We start from the raw sequence: 24,772 nt of genomic DNA, 5'->3' as shown, positions 1-24,772 counted from the left end.
CCAGTTTTAAGGTCACTTTTGGTTTTCTCGAGTCTTAAAATTGAAAATGAGATAAGTTTGTTGTTAATTATGCCAACTGGTGGGTTGCGAATGAAGCATATAAATTACAGCACTAAAAATTCTAAGTGCTAACTGAGAATTTAGAGATAATGTAGCCCAGCTCCTTCATTCCGAAGAACAGAAAACTGAAGTACAGAGAGGTAAAGTGCCGTTGTTAACACCTTTTAACCAGTTTCTGTTGTACACCAATCGGATATCAACCACGGTACCACAGACCAGTCGTAGTAAGAGCTTATTTAGCTATTTTAATAGAAAAGTATGAGATTATATCAACGATCTTAATGATCAGAGAGCTGTTGCCCTAGCTGCTCTCCTTTCCTATATATGGACCGAAACTGTGAACACGTGCCCGTATGCACCATCCTGCACAAAGTGAGTTTTGCTACAGTGGATGGTGTAGATTTCCTAACAGATTTCATTTAAAATAATTTGATATACTTTATACACATTGGTCAAGAAATGTTTGACCAACCTATGATAAATTACCACATTGCTTCTAAAAATCAATAATAACGGTTTAGAGTTTAATCTTGAGAAATACATTTGCTGTGAAAAGATAATGTAGTGCTTTCTGTTATACTTAGGATGCTGTTTATATTCAGCCCTGATTAAAGGTTAAAATAAGTTCAAATACTATTGCTTTCATTTTTACTGGGGAACCCCAAATGGGAACCTCTGAAGCCCAAATTGATTTACAAAGCCCTGTTATTCTCGAGTATTTTTGCTTGTTGAACATAGAACCAGCACAGTATTACTTCACAAACAAAAGCTTTGCAAGGTTATCTTTTTTGTCTGATTTGCCTGGTAGCTCCCTTGTCTCCTAAGCTTGCATTACACATTCTGAATAGGACCCTGTGAACGTAATTAAGGGTCACACATGCAGTATAGAGAAGAGGGGGATGAGGAATTAACTTCTCAGTTTTTCTTCCCTGGGCTACAGATTGGTTTGCAAGTTACCATTCAATTCAGCAACACAGAGCTCAGAGGAAAAGACCAAACTGCTACAGCTGCTCTGCATTGTAAAAGCAGGAGAGAGAAAGAGGGAGAAAAAGATTAGATTTTATTTGCACACAAAATGAACATCCACAGTCTGCACACTCTATTTGGGAATAGCTCTGTGTTTTGGGTTATGTAGGGTTTTTTAATCGCTTTTTTTCCTTTTCCTCCCAAGTTCTATTCAGTTTATGAACATCATTAAAACTCAGACAGAGTACCCTTCTGGGCCCCATTCATGCAAATTGTGGACTATTCAAAAAGAAGAATATAAAGGTGATACCGAATGGCCGGGAAATTACACTCTGAGGGGGATAATTAATGACATGAAGGAATTTGGGGAGAAGGATTAAACCATGTCTCCACTGAGCCACTATCACAAACATTTTGACTCCAAAATGTGGCTTTACTGTGCAGGACCTATGACACTCACAAGATTAAAATTAAAGGGTGTTTAAAGATGAAAAAGGTCAAATGGGTGGTCCTATCCACTAACTGAGACCGTCGCAGGCATTCAGATGGGGAAGACTTTGATAACAGACATTAATCATTTCCTCATATAGAACAGGACAACTTAGGGGAATTTGTCATACTTATGATACTTACCATTTTGTTCTATCCATAGCCAATTTGATAGGCTTCTAGAAAACCAAATAAAACTAGCCTAGTCTCTTCTACATGATTAAATTCACTGGTTGGTGCAAATATGTTTACAGCATCTCAAATTAATAGTGCCACCTTAACATGTAAAGCTCCACCTTAACATTCAGCTCTATTGTAGAATGTTAATTGAAATCTTACAGGTTCTGTCCTAGGAATGGTATTACCCTTTCTGGCCTCTTCTCCCGATTGTTAATCAGTGAAAACTAGATTTAGTTCCCTCCTTCCTACAGTGTACCCAGTTCCTCCCATTTTATCTCAAATAAGGTACCACAGGGATCCAAGCGGGAATCTTTTCTTGTCCCCCACACTCTCATCAACTTGTACGCTGTCCTCCTCCGCATCTGCCTGCTCAAGATAGACTTGAGGACATACATCTATTCCCTTCCTCCTCAAGAAGGAAATTACAGAAACAGTATTTGCAAATAGAAAGAAACTATAAAGCTCTAAAGAAGGGGCCAGGAAAGGGAGGAGCAAAAATGAAGGAATAAAAAGAAACCACGAAAGAGGAACAATTTTGAGGACTTACTGGAAGAAAGACAATGAGATTTGAATTGATGAAGAAAATAGAGAGAAAGCAGGGCGTTGTGGCCGGCGTCTATAGTCTCAGCTACTCGGAGGCTGAGGCAAGAGAATTGCCTAAGCCCAGAAGTTGGAGGTTGCTGTGAGCTGTGATGTCACAGCACTCTACCAAGGGTGATATAGTGAGACTCTGTCTCTACCAAAAAAAAAAAAAAAAAGAAAACAGAGAAACCTTTGGGAAAGACTGTAGACATATGGGTGGGTGATCCTGCCACCCGGAAAAGCTCCAAAACTAAAACACAACAACAGTGCACTATGGTTGAATAAGAATTCTTATAAATTAAAATTATGTTGATTTTTAAATCCAACATATAGACAAAACAATTAAATGGGAAGAGCAAGAAGGAGTTTCTAATTAAAAGATAAAATTGAGGAAATGTCCATTTAAAAAAAGAAGGAGCCAGGAAAAATAAAATTAAGATTCATAAATGTTAGATCTAGGAAATTAAGTATCATTCCAGTAAGAATTATAGAAAGAGGAAAAAATAAGGGTGAGGGAAAGGCAATCATATTACATAAATACAAAATAATTTCCTTGATTGGAAGAATAATAACAGCCTTCTGATTGAGCAAAATCATCAAGTACAAGTAGAAAAAAATTCATAAATCCACATTTGTATAGATCCTGGTGAAATTCAGAATTTAGAGTTGAAGAGGAAATGCTCAAAACATCTAGAGGTGAGGGGGTGGATTCCCCACTAAAGAATGAGAATTATATCACCACTAGACTCCAGATTAAGCAATTTTCAATGCTAGCAAGCAATGGAACAAAGTCTTCAGTGTTAAGGAAAAAAAATAAAACTTATTTCATTATTACCAATCCTTTAATTTCTGAGTAGGTATATAGTGGATATGAGGGAAAACTAGCTGCTTATTTTCATTTTAGACCAGATTAGCAAGATAGCCTATAGGCCGAATTCAGCCTGCTGCCCGTTCTTGTATGATCTGAGATTGAATTGGCCATAGACAATATGCAAACAAATGAGCAGGGAATAAGCTTTTCTTGTCTGTATATATTGAGATTTAAATTTTCACATTGAAAACTACATGAAATTCACATAGAAAATTACATAAAATTCACATTGAAAACTATGTGAAATTCAAATTTCAGTGTATGCAAAGTTGTATTTGAACATGGTCTTGCTCATTTGTTGATAGAGTTTCTATGGCTGATTTTGCACGACCCCAGCTGAGTTGTGACAGAGACCATATATAACTTAGTTACTCTCTGACCCTTTTCAGAGTCATACTATTTAAAATCCTTTATTGTTTGACCATATTGAGGTTAGTCTCTTCTCCCTTCTTCCCAGAATATACAGTGCCATGTTCCATTTCCTCAGGGCTGCCCACATCTTTCTAGGTAACAGAAGAAGCAATGAATAGTAGCGGGACTCAAATAAATGAAATGATAATGGAGCTCAAATGAACTCCACAATCAAATGCGAAATCAAAATGAAGACATTTGGGGGAATGCATGGACTTCCAAATTACACAGCCTCTCAGGGCAGCCTTCCAAAATAGCGAAAGAGAATAGGTGATGTGATAAGTGAGAAACAAGGGCAGCAGACTATGACTTGGAGAGAACAAAAGAATAAAAAGGAAATAGAAGGGAATCCATTTTACCTTGGCACACAAAACATTCTCCTCTGTGCAGAGATTTAATGGCACAATCATACAGAAGAACCTCAGTAAGCTGACCACCCATGGGCTGTAACAACCTGGTCATGATAAAGAGATGGTCAACATAAGGAAGTAGGCCGACTGTACTGATGAGTACATGTGGTGCTTGTCTAGTCTATGAAAATTGGGTCAAAGTAAGGAGGTAGCCATTGTAGGGAGGTGGTCAACTATGGAGGTTCTACTGGATTTACTTTTCTATCAGTTCAGTAATAATACATATAGAGTGAATACTATTTACATAATAATAAACGAATATTGCTTTTATTCTGTTCAAACTATTATGCTTAACCTGGACACAAAACACAGTAATTACTTATAGGTCAGAATGAAAATTTGATGTAACTTGGAAGTGAAACTTCAATAATACAGTTAAAAATCATAGGTAAAAAGAAGGGTTACAGTGCTAAAATTGTCATATTTTTAGGTCATGACTGTCTGAAGTTGGTCAAGAAACAGAAGTTAAAAGAGTAGCTACCAAAAATATTAATTGTGGTTACTGCTAGAAGATATGAAGAAAGCCTTTTCTTTTTAACTATTTTAGACACTTTATTGTTTAATTTTATGTACCATGTTCAGGATGGCAAACACCTAATCTCATTTTCTCAGGGTTACTTAATATTTTGCTGGGGGATAATGGTAAGAACAAACATGTCATCACACATCAGCAGGGATCAAACCAATAAATTAAAGGGTAACATAACTACAGCTAAAATAATGTCTTTACAAATTCCTCATAGGCTGGAGCTGGGAATGGGTTTGTAAGCTCAGTGATGGCCTACAGCAGTGGTTCTCAACCTTCCTAATGACGCCACCCTTTAATACAGTTCCTGTGGGTCACAACCCACAGGTTGAGAACCACTGGCCTATGGGATGCCTTTGGGATGGGGAGAGATGTCTGGTCTGAGTGGCATTTTGGAGTCCTACAATGTATCCTGTATGTAGGGGCAGATCGCTTTGACCCGGGGCTATTGTTAAGACTCAGAAAATGATACCCTAAATATGGCTCTTTGGCCTGCTGAGTACTTCAAACTAAAAGGCAGTGGGAGGGCCTCAGAAGCAAAGTCTCTTCTTTGACCTCTTGCCCTTCTTTCCCCTGCTCCCCTTTCTGCCTTAAGGTAGGCCCAGAAACTAGAATGTCTTTTACACAAAGAGGGTCTCAGAAACTGTACCCACCTCCCCTAAAGACAGTCACAAAACTTAGAATTATTTCTGTAACCTTCCCTCACCTCTCTAAGAGTTGGCCATAAAGAAACTCTCTGACTTATCTTGTCATATACCTGGGAGCCCTGCCTCATACCGGGGAGCAATGTCACACACACAGACAGGCCCAGAAGGCCTTGTCCTTGCTTGATGCAACCCCCATTACTATTAGATCATTCTCTTCTATTTAATTACATTGCTGTCCATTTTTCCTCAAACCTAAACATAAAAATAGAAAGTTTTCCCTGAGGTTTTGGATCTTTATTCCTAAAGATTTCTGAGTCACCAAAAAATAAAAAATAAAAAAACTTTGATAAATAAACTTGTTACACTTTTCTCTTGCTAACCTATTATTATAGGAGTGCCAGCCATGACCCTTGTGATGCTGAGGAATCATATCACACCTTTCTGCCCTTATGCCATTCCATGACCAAAGAATGACAAAAAATTGATTGATGGGAAGCAGAATACACTTGAGTCAAAGTATGATTATATCTGGGTTAAGCCAAATTAAATTCTGGTTGCCCGGATGGCCATGTAGATAAATGGATGACGGCCATTGATTCTGAGGGAAGAAGTGAAACTGGGTCAGTTGTAAAACTCTGATTTGGAGAATTTAGGTCACTAGGTAATGGCCTCTGGACCCTCATTTCTTCCAAATGTTCTGTAGCCAGCCAGGGATGACATAAATAACTTACCTCTGGTCACTGAAGAGGCTCCTTATCTTGAAATCAAGATCTCTCCTTACTGGGGCACATCAGGCTGAAGTCACACACCATCCTACTGAGCCCAGGGAAACAGCTCACTCAGCACAGAAAAAGTACACCCAGCAGGCTTCCTCCCTCCAAGTGTTTTTCTCTTGACTAAAGCAACAGGACATGAAAGGAGAATACCAACCAAACAAACAAAAAGTTCAAGCAAGTGTCTTTTGCAGATGAATTACCAGGAGAGCGAGGCTGATCTTCACGGCTACTCTTCTCCAGCCTTGTCATTTCTCATCCTCACCTAAATCCATGGGTTAGAAATCTATCCTGCAGGACTCATGCTTTGTTTACCATCCATGCCTTGGAACAATTACATGAGAAAGTCTAAATCCTGGAGGGGATATTTCCCTTGCTTGTTTTTATGGACTTTGGCCTTACTGTATTTTAAAAGTCATTTTTGTTTCCAATTATCAAGGCTACTGACTTACTGAATTCTACTTCCTCCTGATTTTTCCCCACTTCCTCTTCTTCCCTTGAGCAGTTTTTTGTGCTTTAGGAATGGAGTTCTGAATCTTTCTCTCACCTCTTCACTCCAGTTAGCTTCCCCCTGCTGGTCCCAACTGCTAATCGGACCATTTCTCCGCACTAAATTACAGAATTATCCTGAGGCAACGAAACTTTAACATGAAGGTTTCTTTGCAGTTCAAAAGTATTCTAGGCACTAGGTGAATGCCTAGTGAGAGTTTGTTCCCAAATGTACACAGCAGTATTCTTTGGGGTTTAATTTAATCTATGAAAGCAAAAGATAAAGAGACATGGCTCCACTGATGTGTTTCCCTTCCTTTGCTTGGTGTTTATCAGTTATTCAAGGTCATCCTCTGATATCCGCAGTCTTCCTCTGTTAACAATGGCTCTTAAGACGCCCATGCCTTAGCTTTGCAGGGTCTCTCTCTAACCTTCTATGAGTGTAGAAACAACTAGGCAGCCTTGCATTTTTTTTTTCTCCATCTCTTAGCTTTTTTCCTGAATCTCTGCTGAATTATATTTGAATAATTCATCCAACTCAATTTTTACTAAGTGACTAATGTGCTAATTAAAAGAAGAGTCATTTTAAGGTTGGATTGGGTGCTCATTACTAAACATCACTGTAAAATATTCACATTATATATGGGAATTTGGGGAGAGATACAGAAAGGACAGACATATGTAAGTATGTTATTATCTTTTCAGAACCATGATCAGAATCACCATTTTTTCTGATTCTGGAAGTGTTTATGTTATAAATTCTGGGTTCTGCCATTTCTTACTGGGTAAAAATACATTTAGGTAATAGATGATACAACATGAAACAAAAATACCCCCAAACTGCTTGTCAGCCTAATTTGCTCAAGGGTCTAAATAACAATTGGATTCAGTAAACAAGGCTATCTTAATTCCAGGAAATCCCCTTCATTTCTCAAGCTATGCTTTGTATGTATCAACATATTTCTGCTTTTTATTGTGCCTTAATATATATACATCTAGACACACACAATTGTAGCCATTATGCCATTTCTGTCTTACAAGGAAATGAAATTGTAGTAACAATTGTTTAAAGATTCTATGCGACATGCTTCAGGCAAATGACCTCTTTGACCAGAGGATTTTCCCTAAAAGTCCTGGCCTAAAAGTTTTCAACAGCATATTTGAAACCTTCCATAAGTCATATACACTGACTTCACAGATAGTCTTGATTAGACTTACTATCTAAAAGTGTAATAAAACCTTGATCAACGGAAATGCTTGAAGAATGGGATATTCTGGCTAATTGAACTCTGTAATATAAAGACACCTCTTTTTGTTTCAATTCTTCCTAATAAAAATCTTTCTCAAATACATGGTCCCTCTTTCCTTAATATCATAATGATTAGAAGTGCATTTTTCTTTGATGGCTGAAAATTATGGAATCATTGTGAACATCAAGGATTACTAAAAATTCTTATAGATGAACAAAATTGAGGTTGTATTATGCTATACAGTGTGGCCATAAAGTTTATGTGTATATTGAAAGATATGGATTTCATAAATTCTCCGAGTTTATTAATCTAGTATTCTGCTACTTTCCCCTTAGAGTATACCTTATATCGACAAGTGAACTGGGTTATGTATTGGTCATGATTTACTGTACTCAGATGTAGTACTCTCAGAAATTAGTAATGGACTCGTTCTCTCCTGATAAGCCAGTCCTGGGAGACAGGAAAAACACTTAGGGAAACACACAAAGATGCCTTGAATGGTGTAGATATTTGGCATTAAGTGGAGATGCATCTCAGTGTTTAAAAATGTGGGAAATAAAGTATTAATATGCAGGTAGATCCTTCACACAGTATGTTACTGAAGGTTCAGCATTGGTCCCCAAAGTTGCATCAGACGAATGAGACAAGTGGTTTGAGGACAAGGTAAGAGAGGCTTATTAATTTGCCAGCAGATAATGAGGCTGTCAGACTCTCATCTCAAAGTATGAGAATCCTGCTTCTGGGCAGAAGTAAAGAGCTTTTAAAGGGGATGCTTATGATTAATCCCATCTTTAGCTAAGACAATTTTGTGACCTCCAATTCATCCCATCTTCATCTAAGACTATCTCAGGAACCCTCCCCCTCCCCAAACAACTTCCTTGAACCATCTCCTGTGGCACAAAGAACAAAAAAGACATGTCTTTGCCACTCCCAACCACTGGCCTGAGACTGTGATATAGATTTTAGTTCTCAACAGGGTAAGGGGGTTTTGAAGAAACAGAAAACATTTTTATCCTTTTTCAAGCCATTTTCTCTGTAACAAGTAGACATAAAATAGCTAATAGTTAGGGGTAAAAGGTAAAATAAGTGTAATTTAGAATTCTGCAGGACCCCATGGGAAGCATCATGGCATCTAGGACTTTGGTGCAGAGGGCTTCTTTTTCAAGATTAGCATTAACCTGGGAGCTGCTTTCTCTCAGCCAAGCCCCCCAGAGGAATCTGTAACTCTTCCCACTCTAATGGAGATCATAGACATACCCACACACAGTGCTGAACTAAATTAGACAGATAGCACTCCCATCCAGATTCACAGATATGAAGAAAAGGATTTTGCAAGGAAAGCAGACCTTCTTGGAAATGAAAGAAAAGAACTCTGACCACTGAGACATTCCAAACACAGTGACTGAGAAAGCCTGTGAATTTCATGAAAAATTACTACCCAGTACAAGAAAGCAAGGAGAATAAAAAGTAGAATATTAAAAGATATAGGGCAGGAAAACCCAGCACTACAAACCCAGGGTAGCAAGAAATGAATGAAGCTCTGAGTAAGGGCAGAGTTATGCTCCTTGGTCCCAATTGGTTCCACCAATTCTTCTGTGAGGACACTTTGGAAGATACTCAGGTGGAGTGGGAAGACTAAGGCATGGGTTCTGGTCTAAGCCTAGGCCTTTCTAATTGGGTGATCTTTAAGAAGTTATTTGGCCTCAGTTTCATATAAAAACAAGGGACCAAATAAAGCTACCTCTCACTTGATATTGTTATTTCAGGATGAAATCACACATATACAGAATGAAGTACTCCAAGTATATTTCCTAGGGGGCTGCTTCTGCTGTAACTAAGTAGATGGGGGAATAAAGTACAAAGAAAGGATAAAGGGGAATGTGGATGTCTCTGGCTTGGAGAGGAGGCAGGGCTCTTTGCACTGGGAAAGAACATTTGCCCTGGGTTCTGAGGGATGAGTAGGAGTCTATTAGCATGAAAAAAAAATAATTTCGAAGAGGAGAGGTAGGAGCGTACTTGTAAACAGACAACAATAACAAAAGCAAGAATGATAAAAAGAATAAGGCCCAGGTGTCAAGAAAGTAATTATTCATTTAGGAATTCCTAAGATATTTTAGAAAGAAATTTTACAGAAATTATTTCATTTGATATTCATAGCAGCTTTGATGAAGGTGGTTAGCAGTTTTTTACAAATGGCAAAGCTATGACTCAGAAAAAATATTTTTTGAGGACAAAATACTTATTAATAGGCTGGGCATAGTGGCTTGTGCCTATAATCCTAGCACTCTGGGAGGCCAGGGTGGGTGGATTGCCTGAGCTCACAGGTTCAAGACCAGCCTGAGCCAGAGTGAGACCTTGTCTCAAAAGAAAAAAAAAAAAAACTGGGCGTTGTGGTGGGAGCCTATACTACAGCTACTTGGGAGGCTGAGGCAAGAGAATTGCTGAAGCCGAAGTTTGAGGTTGCTGTGAGCTATAATGCCATGGTACTCTACCAAGGGTGATGAAGTGAGTCTCTGTCTCAAAAAAAAAAGTATTAATAATAAATAATTTTTGATGCACCTCTGAACCTTACATAGGTCAGTGAAGGGCAGGGACCAGTTTGTTTGAAGCAGCAGAGGCAGCATTGTTTAGATCTACAGCTTGTCAGAGAGTTCCCTCTCCTGTCTCAGATTATGGTAGAGTCACAGATGTTCACTAAAGCCTCTAAAGCCATGTGCCATACAGAACCCTAATGAGCACCAACTCTGAATGGGTTAAAGATCAGTTCGAGGTTAAGATGTTAACATCCAGAGTTCAAAGCTAAGTACAAGTGAAATATAAACAAAATCATTCAGGGATTAGTCAGAAAGTAACCCTGGGCAATGGTGGCAAACATAGGTGACGTATAGGATTGGCTTCTGTGGTTTCGCACACATATTTGCTGTGTGGAACAATCAGGCATGTGGAGTTCCAAGGAGGAGTCTAAAGTAATTACTAGGAGTGTAATGACTGGAATACATAAATAAACCTCGAGTGAATGACTTACTAGTTGCCAAATTTTAAGAATCATACAGAATGCTTAGCGATAGAAAGAATCTTAACTATCGTCCGATTCAACGCCCACATTTTACATCTGAGAAAGCTCATTTGCTAAGAAGTCAAATAATGGGAAACCTGCAATAAAACCCCAGGCCGCCTCTTTCCTAATCCAACGCTCTGTTGTACCGCAGTAGGAATCAGGGATTACAGTTTATTTGCTGCTTAGATCTGCCAAAGTGTTCTACATGCAAATACATCCCTATTTCTTTCCCAACTCCCACCCCTGTATTTCCAAAGAAATACAGAGAGGAGAAGGTCAAAATGGAGATGAGGGGACGCTAGCAAAGAAAGAGCAAAAGATCCATCTGATTGAAATTATTCAGAAATCTTTGAAGTCTTGAACCACATCTCTGATGCCTTGGTCCTTTGCTATCTCCCAACATACCTCTACCTTATTTATTATAATTTTTTTCTTGAATGTTCATAACTTTAGCCATCAAAATTCTACTCTTCAGATTTTCTCTGTTCTCTGGCTGAGGACATGGTTGAATAATGCTCTGTCTCACTCTCACAGATAAAATCATCACAAATTTCTTCACCAATTTAGGATAAGAAATGTACTCTATGCAGTGATGTGCTTATAAGATGTGGAATGGTCTCAATTCTCTTTCTGGCAGTGCTTATTCCATTGCTGTTTTAAGTAGACTAGAACAGATTTAAAATGTGTTTAAAGAATGAGGTGTGCAAATATGAAGTGTAAACATAAATGTCTTTTAATATTTTATGTTGAAGTCAATGGAGGAAAACCTGCTACTTGGAATAAAAGGGGGGGATATATCAATTAAACACAGGAATGACACCGGTAACATACGGAGAACAAATTAAAGCTAGCAAAGGGGAGTCAAAGAAAACCAGGGCCTTTTACAAGTACTGCAGAGAAAAAAGAAGTACCAGGGAGAAAATAGGTCCACTAATAAATGAAGAGCATGAAATTAATGATGAGTCTAAAATGGTAGAGATAATGAACTCATTTGTAAAATCAGTCTTTAACAAGAAAAATGGAAATAGGAAGTTTGAACAATTAAGAAGTAATGAAAACCTTGCAAAAATAGTTGTTGACAAAGAAACGGGAAAGAAAAGGCCAATTCTATTTTGAGCTGGATCAAAAGAATTATGTCATGACAATGAAAGAAATTACTATGTCAGTGATAATGTACCTAAAATCTGGTGCTCAATGTGTGACCATCTTGATGCATTTTATTCTCATATCCACAACTGGGTGTGAAGTGGCAAGATCTGGAACCACCACTTGGCAGGCTTATGCACGGGCAGAAGACAGTAGATAACCATGAGGAAAAGAATGAAAAAGGAAATGTTTCTGTGAGTTGTTTCTACCCTCTGGGCAGTATTGGTGGGCATGGTGCCCTACGAGTAGCTGAAAATATGTTTTGCATATAAAATGTACGATTTTGAAGAAAGCTGATTGATAAGTCTATACAGGGCAACAGAAAACAAGGTAGGATGACCTCATGACAGTTACCTCGTCCGCTCTGTGATTTCCTGCTTTCTGTTTGTTGATGGGTAACAGAGAAGTTACATAACTGTGAAAAATACAGAGGGAAAAATACAATCACTGACTTACTATGGTTCGAAATGATTTTCCAGCGTTATGATGGTGTGAAAGTGATAATGCATCCAAAAGAAACCACGCTTTCAATTCTGAATTATGGCATTTTCCTGGCTCGTAGTACGCGGCAAAATACACTCGTGATGCTGGGCCTGACAGCAAGCTCTCCTCCTATTCAGCCACATGATCCTGAGGGTAAAAAACTAACACTCTACAGAATCTCGTGTTGCCCGATTTTTCCTAATGGTAGGCTAAGGTATGTGTTCTGAGCACTTTTAAGGTAGGCTAGACTAAGCTAGGATGTTTGGTATGTTAGGTGTACTCATGCATTTTTGACTTATGGCATTTCAACTGGCAATGGGTTTATGGGGACTAACCCCATCGTTACTCAATAATCTGATCTGTGATTGATATCTCTACATTATCAAAGCTTTATTACCTTTTCCTGAGCTAACCATGATCAATTAGATACTAGTACTGTTTTAAAAGAGATTCTGACACTACGATTCTCTTTCTCAAACTTTAATACCATGCATGAGACTACAGACTCCCATAAAAGAGCAACAGAGGAAGTGAAGGATCTGGTGGAGCATGGGGGTGATACCCAGAGAGCACAGGCCACCTCAATGGCCTTACTTCTTCCTCCCACCAGATATTTTTAGACAAGTATTTTTCTCTCCAAATCACACCTTAGGTGACATAACCCACACCAATAGGAATAGAATATATACTATTTAAAAATTGAACATGTTGGTAATTTTTAGCTGGCAGATTTAACAAGTGTTTACTAAGAATGTATTCTATGCCAAGGAAGATGTGGAAAGGGATGGCTGAGATTTAAGCTATAGTAAGAGAGGTAAAAAAAAAAAAAGTCAACCCCTTCTGAGTCCTGAGGCCAGGAACCGTCCACACAGAGGACATACCAAGTGGGAATAGCAGTTCCTTAGGACAGGAATGAACCTGGTGAGTCTCAGGACTTTACAGAATGACACTGTGGTTGTGCCATGTTAAAAGTGAGTGAGGAGAATGCTTCAGAGTGCGGAGGGAGAGGAAGGCATGGAACATCTCAGGCAGAAATGTATAAACCAAGATAGAGAGTGTAGGTCACATGCTGACTGCCATGGGAAACATTGAAATATTCTAAAGTAAATCATGTCAATATTGTTTACAGGTTTAAACTTTAGTTTCATTTAAATAAATAAGAATGGCTGCCTTGTAATTTGAGGGTAAAAAAATGAGTAAAATATTTGGATTAAAATTGAAAAGCATACCAAATGAATAACAATGTCAGATGAAAAATTAGGAATGATTACATGTTAGAAAAACTCTGTTTTGGGCATACGGGGTCGTACCCAAGAGAATGGTAGAAAATGTTGAAAGGGTCTTAGGTGGAGGGCTGAAACCATAAATGTGCCTCAGCTTGAAGTGAAAACACTTCCCTGGGGTGGTAAATGGTCAGTCACAGTCGTTGAAGAAGTAAATGGGTTTTAAGAGAAAAGAACAGGGCCTGTTGTACAAAACACAATATTAGCCCTCCTTCTAGGAAGAACTGATTTAGTTCTTTCTGTGTTTGCCATTTCCAATCTCAGAATTATTCCTCTATTAAATAAACAAATGAAAGAATCTCAACAGAAAACTGAATGTTTGACTATTCCGAATAATTCTCAAGCAGAGTGCCTTTTACATGGAATCTGAGAAGAGCCAGTATTCTGGGAAAATACAAGGTGATATAGAGAACCAAAGTGACAAACTTTGTCTTCTAGATTAAGCTCAGATTCACCAGTTGCAAGCTTATTTACTTATTTATTTAATTTGAGACAGAGTCTCAAGCTGTTGCCCTGGGTAGAGGGCTGTGGCATCATAACTCACAGCAATCTCCAACTCGGGCTCAAGAAATCCTCTTGCCTCAGTTTTTCTATTTTTAGTAGAAACAGGGTCTCTACTAAAAGGCTGGTCTTGAACTCGTGAACTTAAGCAATCCACCTGCCTCGGCCTCCCAGAGTGCTAGGATTACAGTCATGAGCCACCGTGCCCAGCCTGCAAGCTCTTTTTGGGACTATTTTACAGAAAATTTCGCAGAGATACAGGAATAAACCATCATTAGACAGAAGACAAATAATAGAACCTCTGTCAGTTGACCACCCAAGGGACTGTAACAAACTGGTCAAAACAAGGAACTAGGCTACTGTACTCGGTTACCTGTGGTGCATGTCTGGTCTATGAAAATTAGGTCAACTTAAGGCGGTGGTCAATGTAGGGAGGCTAATGGTGGAGAGTCTAAAGTACCAACATGCTGAGAATCAAACTGGCTGGAACGCCAAAACAATGCACATATTGGAAAATACTAATGAGGTAAATAAAAACAGTCAGAATCAGAGAGGACCCAGACTATTAAAAATGAGAGAATTATAGAAACACCAAGGTAAGTAGAGAAAACAAGAAAGATGGAAGAGAAGAGGGAATGAACAGAAAGAGAGAGGTATAGGTTTCTACAATGGACAAGAAAATAAACTGCTTAAGATTCTGTTCCTTTAGGTTCTGCTTTAGAAGAACTACATTGCAAGGATAATGCCTGGCTTCTGCAGGCTGAGTTAAAAGGCTGTTGCCACATGTATTCAGAAGTGTGTGACTACGAAACCATAACACTCTGAAAGGAAAGGAGTATTTAGTGCTCACATAGATTTTGCTCTTTTAAGAAACAGTAATCAGTCTGTGTATGTAATTTGGAGAGCAATGTAAATCTGGATAGGGCTTGTTTATAATTGGGAACTAATGTGGGAGTATTGTGCTAATGAAAGAGTCAAGAGGGAAGCAGAGGCTGCTCTTTAATGGATAGTTTGTAATAGTAGTAATTGCAAGACACAGCAATTTTGCTTAACAATTAGACCATTGGCTGGTTTGCGAAGGCCTATTACATTTTTCTATGGCATCTTTTCAATCATTGTGCATTGGTGGTGAATTGGCCTAGGCTTCAGTTAGGGGATGGATTCATGGAGTAGTTATTTTTTTTCTTGGATAGGATGTCTCAGGAAACAGGTGCCGTAGGTGATGCCAAATATCACTACACAGCACAGTAAGAGCAGAGGGTAATGGCCTCTGTAAATGAGAGGCAGTAGGGAGATGGTAAACCTGGGGCTGCATTACCAAGACAGCTTCGATGTACACAGGGGTCACTGTTTCTTGCCCTATGCCTTGCCCTTGGCCAGGTGTTGGAGCCCTGACCTCGAAAAAAATTGAATGAGATGAAAGTTGGAATTCATGAAAGTTAGAATTCACTAAAGGTAGGCAGCGCAGAGTAATAGAAAAGAAACATAGAATTGGAATTTTAAATACTTGTGCTGAAATTCTAGCTCTGCTACTGGCTGTTATCTCGTATGAGTAATAAACTCTCCGAGCTGCAGCAATAATACTAAAATAATGATATGCGTCCCCTCGTATTATAAAGCTTAAATGAATTAACATGCAAAGCACTCAGTTTCAGTTTGTTGCTCAGAGAATCAAATTATTATTTTTATTATCAACATTTTAAAAGAGCATTTTAGATGTTTTCACTTAAAAGTCTACAAGTTTACTTACCAGCACAGAGGACTCCAAAAACATAAAGTTGTTGAAACAGCAAGTTGCGAATGATTAAAGTGTGATAAAATGTATATAGAGACTTAAAAACCAGAAATTCTACCACGTGTTATTTAGATTATTGGAGAAATAAATGAGAATGAGAAATCTCAAATTCAGAAGGGTGGTTGCTTCTTTAGGGGGATGAAAGAAGGTGGTGGGAGGGAAGATAAAGGGCGGGGAAACCTATACCAGGTAGGTCAGACAGGACCATTACTAAACTATTACTAAGATGTTTCGCTTCTTAAGCTGAGCTGTGGGCATATGGGTAGACATTATTTATATATCTTTTCATAGGTCCAGCACATTTTAAATTCATTTAATTTTCACTTCCATTTCGTCTATGTTAAAGGAAAGATAAAATCATGCAAAACATATGAAAAACTACCCCTGAACATTGATACATACCACTTGCAAGTATTTGATAAGTTGCCAATACTTTTGTGTACATTATCTTAAGGGACGTATAACCATCAACACATTGAGGCAAGATAGTGGCAGAAAAAACACAGCTTTAAGTTTTCTCTCAAAGCTTGACTTTGGTGATTTTAGCCAGGTGATATTAGCTGATATCCTTGCTCTCAATAATTTCATTTCTGAACCCATAAAACTTGAATAATAATGTCTACTTCATTGGGAGATTGTGGTGAGTGAATAAAATCAGACGTAGACCTAGCATATGGATGGCTCACAACTCACCTAAGTTCACCTCGTTACGAGCTTGGAGAAACACACAGGATACTCTGCTACTCTGCAGTGGTCCCGCTGGGAAAACGTGAATTTCAGGTTATTTTAATATGATATGACACTACAATATAGTCTTTTTGAAAAATCACCTGAGTAGAGGTCCCACAGCAGTCAAAAATAGGAAGGGGAGAAGGAAGTATGTGTAAAAGTGGGCCATTCCTGACACCATTTAGGAAAAATTAAGTCAACTATTATTTTGCTTACATAACATTCGTGTTCTATCACCAACAGACTCAGGCATAGAGAAGTAAGGAATGTGGTTAAAGATAACTGATAAGATGCAGTCACATGAGGAAAATATAGCAGCAAATCCAATTCTGAAACACAGGAAACATTTTTTTTCCACTGGAAAAACCTACCCACCTCCACAGGATTCTTGCAACAGAGAATTTAACAAAATAGACCTAAGCTTTCTGCTTAGGGCGTTTCCCACCCGCTCTGTCTCTCTCATTCCAAGAGCTTGTAAGAACTTACCTGCTTGTAATCCTGGACAAGGAAACACGTTGGGTAGGAAATCATTTGAACTTGAAAAACTACAATAATTATTAGACAATCTCTATGCTAATCAAAGGATAACCTACAGAAAAAGGCAACAGGAAAGTAAAGGCAAAACAATGAGTCAGAAACCGGTTCATTAGAACGGCTGACCTTTAGCTATGCCTCACTGGCATTTTCTCCTCACAGAATATGACCACTTACATAAGGCACCATGAAATTACATACCTGTTATACTTAGTTTTGCTCTTTGCAAATGGAGCTGCTCAAACTGGAAATTAGAATCATGTTTGTATCCAATTGTGTGCTTTTTAAAGGAACCTGAAAGGATGTTTGACTTTTACTGCTTAGGTATGTCAAGGAAAATAGAGAATTTAAACACACAAATGCACACGCACATACATACACACACGTGTATCTTTTTCTCTAATCTTGCCTGAAGAGTTAAAGGGACCTGGCATATTAACTCATCCTTTTGAGGTTCATGCCGAACAATAAAGTAACTAAACTATGTCCTGTTTGTATCAACATTGAGAAAGGCCCCTTCAGGAATCTACTTTTCAGAGAGCAAAATTTTAAGCATCATAATATTTGATATTATGTGGTATTGTTAAAATTATAGAGAAATGGACATTCTTAAATGCTGCTGGTAGGGGTGATCTCTTTAAAGATGTAAGTTGATGTATCAAATGTTACTTGCACATACCGTGCAATACTGCATATCCATGTCTGGAATATAGACTGCAAATGCAAAGGGTATTAGTGAAGCAATGTTTCGGTAACAAAAAAACTGGAACAACTAATATGTCAATTAATAGTGCATTAGTTAAAAACAATGGTAGAGATATAAAGTTGAATCTATTTTTGTCATTAACAGGAATAAAATAAGTTTCAAATGTTCTATGTTGAATGATGTGTAAATGTACTTTTAAGTGAAACAAAGTCAAAAAACAATTTATATAGAATAATCACAAACACGCACCTGCATATAAACACATTCGCTTGATTATAGATGGAATAAATATCTTTCTAAAAAGGCTAGAAAGAGAATTTTTATTCTTTTATTCTAGGAAAGTAGATTAGATCTGGAAATGAGAAGTGTCCTAACAATTACTTCAACTTAATTCATTTTTTTATCGTATTACTTTTTCCAGTTAAAAATTACTATTGGTATTGGGAAAGGCAATATGTAATTTTGATTCCATTTTTTCTGCCTGAGTGTGAAGCAGAGTAAGACTAAGAGAGACAAACAGAAATTTTATCTTTAGAATTATGGCCAAATTGGTTTACTGTCACTTAACTCAGGAAATATATGAAATAATTTGATCACAGTAACACTGTACTACCATAGGTCTCTTCTAGAGGAGTCTGAGAATTAGAGAAAGTTTACTTTATACAGAAAGGATAAGTTTGAGTTAGGGAAAGACCCCAGCGGGAGCTGATCTAAGTGTATTTATCTCTTTACCGGACATGCTTATCAGGGAAGTCACTCTTCCTACCTGTAATAAGTTTCCTGTCATAATTTCCCCTTACAAATAAGAAAAACCCACTCTTTCAATGGCAATTTGAGGAGTCAGAAATAAGTTCTCTCTAACTAGTGGAGAAAAATATTTATGCCAACTTAGATTGTGGAACCTGTCTCATTCCCCTTAAAATCAACATCTTGATATTTTGCTATAAACAATACCTCTTATTAACAAAAGTTCTCTTATGAATGTGATTCTCAAAACAGAGCTCTTCAGATAAACTCTTTGTTCAGGATAACTGTCTTGGAAACCTAGAATGTCTAGGAGGAAGACCAATTTGAAAGTAGGGTCTTGGGTATCAATAAGAACTGAAGCTCTCTTGTCTTTAGTTATTTCACCTGCTCTCTTCAAGATAAGCCAAAAGTAATACCTTACCCAAATAAGCATAACTGATTTGTCTTGCTTGAGATCTATATTTTGTTTATCCATTTTTATGCAACTTATAATCTTCAATGTGTATATCAGACAGAGAACACCTCTTTCTGTCTCTCTCTGTCCCTGGAGTTTTGCTTTTCTTAGCTATAGACATCCTAGGTGACTTTCATCCTGCTTAGTTTTCATCTGTGGGTCTTCAATGTTTGAATAAATAAAGGAAAGGGAAATAATAGCAATGCATTTTCTTTTTACTCATTTGTTCAACTGGATGCATTTCTTCTAAAAATATTTCAGAGTTCTCTATCTGTCCATTCAAGTTTTGATAGATGATATTGTAGATTCTTGAAACAATGTAAGAAGTAGTATTAAATATTAGCAAATTATGATTTGGCTTCTGGCTTCCAGTCGGCATTTAAGAAGATTAGAAGTTGTCACCCCATTTTAACAAGAAAAAACCCAAACAAACTAAGACATCAAAACTTTTCTTGGATTTATCAGAGAAATGAGATCAAAGGGCAAACTGCTGGCCCAAAAATTGGACAGAAAAACAGACAGATGTGGAGAATCACAAGTTACTAGAACAGATACCCGTGAGCAGAAGTCTTAGCAGGATCTAGTGCTTGAGTAGGAAAACCTGAACTCTATTTGACAAATAGAGACTCAGAGAGAAAACACCAAGAGTTAAAAGCTCCAGGGAGAGGAGAAACCTCCAGGGGGATTCAGTCACCAGGCAGCCTCATGCTTTTGTGAGCTTTGTAAGCTAAAACTATGAAATAAAATAAGATAAAATAATAAAACAAGACAAAATCACACAACAGGATATCCAAGAATTAGGGATAGCTACAGAAGGTATAACATACACATAATGGGAATACCAGAAAAGAAGAGAGGAAGAAGCAAAACAAGCTGAGGATTTAACATCAGACCCAAAAGCCCAGGTTCAGGAAGCTCAGAGAACAAAAAATAGAGTAAATTCCAGGAAGAAGCAACTACACCTAGGCATGGAAAGAAAGAGAATGAATCACATTACTTAAAAGGGGGAAAATAAATAAGAATTAGTTCCAACTTCTCCTCTGAAGCCATGCGACCAAGAAGAGAATGGAATAAAATATTTAAAATGTTGACAGGAATAAAATACCAAGCAAGAATTATGTACCCTGCAAAATCATTTTTCAAAAATGAAGAAGAAATGAAGATTCTCTCAGACAAAAATTGAGGCAATTTGTTGGATAACAAAATCTCAACAAAAAGAAAACAAAACAATCCAATTAAAAAATGAACAAAGGACTTTCATGGACACTTTCATTTTGACACCTGAGTTTTTTCACACTTCAAAAAAAATGTACAATACTAAGAGTAAATGGTGTAAATTATGGACTTTGAATGATAACAATCTATCAGTGAGTCCACTGATAATAACAAATGTACCACTCTTGTGAATGAGATTGATACTGGAGTAGTTTTTTGGTGTGTGGGGACAGGTTGTATGTAGGAACTTTCAGTATTTTCCACCGTGATTTTGCTATGAACCTAAAATTGCTATAAAAATAGTTATTCATGAGAGTGGGAAAAAACATGGTTTCTTCATTACGGCCTATCTAGTTATAGATACTATTTCACAGATAAAATTAGAATAGTATCCCTACCAACTGATGTTTATGACATTTTATTTTTCTTGAAATCTAGTATTAAGATAAACTTCTTAATGACCATTAAATCACAAGCCTAGAAAGAACCACTTGCAGTATTTCAGTAAAGAAAGAATAATCAAAACTAAAAAAAATAAGGCAGGATGATATAGTTATGTAGTAATTGTGTTACTTTGATATCATTGCTCTGACCTCAATAGTGCCTGGTATTTGATTAAAATCCTTCAGCAAGGAAAAATTCTAGGTTATTCATCCTTGCCATGCTTGATTCAACATTAAGGATTCTTATATGCCATCATCTTTTAAGTAATAAGGAGAGCTTTCAGTTCTGAAAGCAGAAATCATTCACATTGCCTTGGGTTATTTTTTGAACAAAATGAGTATATTTTTAAAATATCTCACAGAGTAACTACAAAAGAATGCAAATGTTTTGGCGTAGAGAAAGCATTACCATTTAGATATTTGCATGTGATTGGCTCAACCTAATATTGAAAAATAAACATTTGAGTTTTCCCTCTGACCTTGAAATAGCAGAGGATACTACTAACTAGGAAACATTACTGTTTACAACTCACCACACTGGGAACCACAGGGATTTACAAGGTTAAAATGACAGGCACGTCATGTATTTGCATCATGTTTGAAATGTTAGTGGCATATCACACACGCACATGGGCAGCACGTTCCTGTTCCAGTATTCATCTCAGTTCTTCCTGTCAAGGATGGGAGGTACAGGCAGTAAGACTCTCAGACGTAGATGCTAAAGGAGGCTTCCTTTCCCAGCTACTCTGCTCAGTGACCATGAATCCATGACTCTCGAATGCAGTAACTCTGAAACCTTCAGTGATTCTGTGTTACAGCTCAGTATACTTTTTGCTTACCCATTTATTAAAATCAGTAGCCATGCTTAGGAATGAACACAAGTACATACGTTCAATTTTCAGCTACATATGTGGTAAGATTTGAACAATGCATGTCTTTAGCTTATTTGTTACCTCCCAAATCTATCAACCCTATAATGCATTACCTTTTCATAGCCTACTTCTGAAATTCTTCAGGTTAGCTAGTTTGGGTGATGTGACTTAAGAAAGCCCTAAGAAAACAGTGTACAAATCAGAGAAATTATCGCTTGGAGGGAAGTAAACATTCTGGGGGATGAAGTGCAGTTCTGGAAGGCTGTCCTGATAGGGATTTCTCTATGATAACAAGCCTGGGTGCTTCAGCCCGAGTAAGGCAAAGAAAAGGCACTAAAGTGAGTGGGGAAATCATCAAAATACATTCTGCTTCTTTTATAGTTTTGCTGATTTTTCAAAGGGCCATTTAGCATACTGACATTTCAAGAATTCTTCAGGGTATTGATTTTCAGAAGCATTGGGTAAGTCTTGAACTCTTCAAATTGAATAAGAGAAGTGTTATGTTTCCTCAGAATGGTGAGATTCCTTAGAAATTCTTAAAGACAAGGAGGAGTTAAGTGATGATCAATGCACATACTTAACCATTACTTCTCCTCATGGGAACAAAACAGCGGTTCCCCTTTTCCTATCTTGACTTTCAGATATTCATAATCTGGCCCCAAATTTATTTTCCCAACCCAAATCTTTCCATTGCTTATATCTACATGATCATCCCACTGTGCTCAATGTCCAATTTTCAGAATAGCTTCTGTTCTTCATTTATCTAAAAATTTCAGCTCTTTTCTGGTTGTCACGGCACAAGCAACAGTGAGCAGCCAAATCTCTTGCAATACGTTGTACAAGGCAGCCTGGAAAGTCCTGCCTGGGAACCATCTCAAGCTGAAGTTTTTGGAAATGGTGGAGCTATGGATCATCTTGAAGAACTATGATCTTCCACCCTTTGCACCAAGTTCTCTATGCATGTCCTGGGGGGCCAGCTGTACTGTGACAAGGTCAAGGCTATGGACATACCCAACATATACATCCAGGTGCTGAAGAAACCCAACAAAAATAAGAAGTTGTTCAAGGAGCTGGCCAAGAATTATGATGTCTTTTTGTCCTCAGGGTCTCTTATAAACAGGTCCCATGAATTCTTGGCCCTGGTCTAAATAAGGCTGGCAACTTTCCTCCCTGCTGATACTCAGTGAAAACAGGGTGGCCAAAGTTGATGAAGTGAAGTTCACAATCGAGTTCCAGATGAAGAAAGTTCTGTGTCTGCCCATGGCTGTTGGTCATGTGAAGATTACAGATGAATGAACTGGTGTACAACATCCACCTGGCTCTTAACTTCTGGATGTCACTGCTTAAGAAGAATTGGCAGAATGTCTGGGCTTTATACATTAAGAGCACCATAGGCAAGCCCCAGCACCTATATTAAGGCATGTTCTACTAAATCCTACTGTTGCAAACAAAACAAAACAAAATGCAAACACCAGTTTAAGACAGAGCTGCACAAATCCTCTCTTGTCTATTAATTCAATTTTTAGTGAATTTTGCTAGTGTTTAATCTGGTTAAATGATTCAGTCATGATTCTAGTGGTTAGTGATATGGGCTCCACAAATGTGGAAATCTAGATGGCAGTTATCTGGTGTTGGTTATTATGTTGTTCTTGCTGCTCTTCTGTAGACTGTAATTTTTTTCAATTAGAAGACTAAGCTGGAGTATGAGTAGAAGGGACAAAAAAGTACTGCTTAGGACTGGCTTCAGACCAAGAGATACAGGAAATAGCAAGGCCAAGTTTCCTTCTTGGTTTTGAAGTTCAGTGAAAAGGAAAAAGTATAAGGAGGTGTACTGGTCTAAAACACAATTCTTTGGTTTGTTTCTCTTAGGGAAACTTTACTGTAATGGCCAGCACAGAGGAGCCTATAGGTTTAGCTGAAATATAGGTCAGTTTCAAATAAAGTATTATTTTTATTTGCTAATTTATATAAAAAATTAATTTTTTTTTAGCATCACCAACATTGGAAATCTTCTTCCATACTATTCATATAGCTCTGTAGATGCTCATTGCTAAGGGAACCATTTCCATCCCTTTATGGATTGCCCAACCAGGCCAATCAAACAAACATTTCCTATTCTTAAAAATTTAGGGAAAGTAACCCCCTTGCTTCTATCCATTCTGATCACTTAGTAATCCTAAAGGGAGAGATATTATTCATCTGACTGATGGGATTAGGAAAAGGATATGCAGACTTATGGCCTTGAGCTTTTGCCTCTTCTTTTGGAATATCCACTCTTACGACTTTGGAGGTGAGGTTTGGGCTGTCTGTGGTTCTGTGACTTAAGAGTCATTGAATTCTGACTGAAACATGCTATAAGGAAGCTCAATTATGGTCATATTTTCAACCTGCCTTTTCTAATTCAACTATAACATCAATAAAGTTTGCATTTTGATATTTATTCTTCTGACCTATGCACATTTTTTTCAACTTGTTCTTAAACACACAAGGAAAATGTATCCTTTATGAGTCCCAAACCCCAACAGTTACCAATATCACTGTCTCTTCCCCAAATCATTTCTTGCTTATTCTATTGCCTCCATCGCTCTAAATAATAATAATGATCCTAACATCTTCAGCAGTTTTAATACTTTTCTCACAGATTCCCAGAGAAGTGTCTGGGGAATATGGGGAAAAAAGCGGAGTACTGAATATTTCATTCTGTGATATCTAGAAGCTTGATTTCTCTATAGACCTAATTTCTTTTAAACCTGGAATATTAGTGTTAGCAAAGTCAAGGTGACGAGGAGATATATTCACATTCAGAAAGCCATGGTCTCCTCTGTGAACATTCCTGGGTAGTTTCATCTCCTACCCCTTCCTGCATACCAAAGAAAAAGAGATGGAATGAAGTCCATGTTTCCAAGTGAAGTTGTTAGTGCCTAGAATGCATTCACTCTTCAGCCTCTTTCATCAGGGCCATTAGCATGACTGGAATGCAAGAGATAGTATAATAAAGCCAAAGATGAAGATGATATCTGCTCCAAATACTCTGACTTGTTTTATAGCTAAAGACAATTAATAATTTTGACTGATAAATCTACTTAAATGGAGAACTTTGCTGCTAATTGTATATATCCCAACCTTTTCATATTTATAAACGTAGAACCCAG

At 37.7% G+C, this 24,772-nt stretch overlaps 1 pseudogene; it reads left to right on the top strand.

Moving 5' to 3' along the window:
- LOC100967095 overlaps positions 1-23,037 on the top strand; it is an 81,290-nt pseudogene extending 58,253 nt beyond the window's left edge.
- The last annotated feature ends 1,735 nt before the right edge of the window (positions 23,038-24,772 follow it).

The sequence above is a fragment of the Otolemur garnettii genome, unplaced genomic scaffold (assembly GCF_000181295.1).
Source record: "Otolemur garnettii isolate 467f Iridium unplaced genomic scaffold, OtoGar3 scaffold00052, whole genome shotgun sequence".
NCBI lineage: Eukaryota > Metazoa > Chordata > Mammalia > Primates > Galagidae > Otolemur > Otolemur garnettii.
This window is presented reverse-complemented; position numbering and strand designations above follow the sequence as displayed.